The sequence below is a fragment of the Propithecus coquereli genome, unplaced genomic scaffold (genome assembly GCF_000956105.1).
Source record: "Propithecus coquereli isolate 6110/MARCELLA unplaced genomic scaffold, Pcoq_1.0 Scaffold590, whole genome shotgun sequence".
NCBI classification, from domain to species: Eukaryota; Metazoa; Chordata; class Mammalia; order Primates; family Indriidae; genus Propithecus; species Propithecus coquereli.
Window position 1 is genome coordinate 294800 of NW_012151841.1, and position 2161 is coordinate 296960.

General features: G+C 46.2%; 1 protein-coding gene across 1 annotated transcript in view; it reads right to left on the minus strand.

Annotated features, from left to right (window-relative positions):
- Positions 1–2161, minus strand: part of MANBAL (mannosidase, beta A, lysosomal-like) — a 29155-nt gene that overhangs the window by 12766 nt on the left and 14228 nt on the right. The gene's annotated exons all lie outside the window — the stretch shown is intronic.

A 2161-nucleotide genomic window follows, 5' to 3' on the forward strand; every position in this document is an offset into this window, starting at 1 on the left:
ATACTGATCTAAGACTTCAGAGAACAACCAAATCAGAATCTCTATGGGTGGCCAGACTTTTGAAAGTTCCCCAGATGGTTCTAACGTGTGGCCAGGCAGAGAATCATGGGCAGCTCAAGGATGGGCGATTCCTGCTACCTCTCCCCAGCCCCTTGCTCCTGGTAAACATCGCTGATCAATTTCTTTCCTCTGGAGCCTAGAAGTAGCCCCAGAACCCTGTTCACCATCCCTGCCATACACCATCAACCAGACGTGGCATGAGAGAGATCTATCTGCCATCCTGGACTAGATGGAAATGGTATAAGGATCTACCTTAAATTTTAGACTCCAGCATACAAGAAAATGTGTGGATTGAATGTGGCCCAGGCCTCAATCAGGCTCAAACAAATGTTTGTTTTCTCAGGTCTTAGTTTAATGAGGTGTCAATGAGGAAACCTCCTCGTTTGGCTTAGGATTCTAGGGACTTGGGTTTTGATTTTACAAATTGGTTCTTGCTCCTACTTTGAAAAGGAAGGGGGTGGGGTGGGAAGCATTTGTATGTGTTCCTTTTTTTCTTCCCTGATTACCCCCAAAAGAGCTTTCAAATAATCTGCTAAGTAGTGAAATACTGAAGTCATAAACTAGTTGCAAAAAATCGGCTTACTGGAACAACAGGAAAGACATTCTTTTGCTTTTCAAAGGCTTTCCCATCATCTGGAGCCAAAAATATTATCTTCTGACCCAAAAAGCTACTAATAAACCTTGTTTCTATAGGCTAAGCAAGAGGGATGGTTTTGCCCTAAGCAAAACGGCAAAGAGAGCAAGATTGTCCTCCCAGCCCCACTCTGCCCTCCTCTCCTGCCACCCTTCACTTCCAGGCACCTCCCGACCACCCTCAGGCTGCCTCGGTTCCCACAAGCTGCCCCACTCCCATGGGCTCCCTTCCTCCCTAAGAGCTCCCTGTCCCCAAGTTAAAGCCCTCTTCTTTCCCCTCCCCATCCAAATTCCAAATCCTAGCTAGCTGTCAGGCACAACCTCCCAGCAGCAGTCTAGGCACTCATTCTCTCTTTGTAATCCTGTTTATGCACAGATTACTGTGTTTCCTTTCCATTTAGTTAGGAGTTTGGGGAGTGAGAGAAGGCTGCCTTATGGGGACACACAGAGGAAGGCTAGCAGCAGAATATCTACGTAACTGGGGCCATTTGCTGTCCTGATGCACCGATAAAAAGTTACATTGACAATACTGTATTTTTTGCCACTGATCCATTGAAAAGTTAAAACAGCAAGCTTCAGTTATGAGGACAATTCACTTGTGTGAGCCTTGCTCCCCTAAACTGCAAGATAAACAAAAATGAGATGGGATGTACTATATTTATATTTAAAAAGATGAGGTTGCTGCCCCAAATTGACTTCCAAATGGTGGTGGGGACGCGGGGGATATGAAGCCATATTTTTGAGCCTTTTGTCAAACTCCCTGCCTCAAAAGACCTTAACCCACTACGCCACTAAAAACCTCAAAGACAGTAGTAAAAGTATCCCTTTTCTGAAAGTTTGCTGAACTGATCCGGGCCTCTGAGGTTTACCTCCAAGAGTTAAGAACACAATAGGAGGTGACAGCTTCCCAGCTCTCCAAATGGTCACACACCTCTGACTCTACATCTCTGCCTATAAAACAAGAACATTCATCACCTCCCTCCCTCGGGACTCTTAGCAGGCTTCATCGGAGGCCAACAACAGTAAAAATGTTTGTTATTTATAATACCCAATAGCATGCCATGTCTGTGAGGAGAGCCCAAGAGCATGGGGCTTGTGTTTTTAAAGTGTGATACAACTGTGAGTAGAAAAACTCTAATCCTGAGCTCCTTCTGAAAATACCAGAATAAGAGATGGACAGAACAACCCAGAGGCCACAAGCCTGTCCACATTCACTCAGATTTCCCCCTCCCTCACCGGCTGCTCCTTCTCCGTTGCCTGTCCCCTAAATGCTGGAGCACCTCCAAGCTCTGTCCTAGGCCCTCTTCTCATCTCCCTCCATATTCTCTCCTTGGGAGACCTTGTCCCCTCCCATGGCTTCAATGACATCTCATCAAATCCCAAATGCTGGTCAACGCTCAGCCCAGACCCTCCTTCTGCTATAGACCTGTAAATCCACCAGCTTACTTTGACAGAACCACCTAGACAC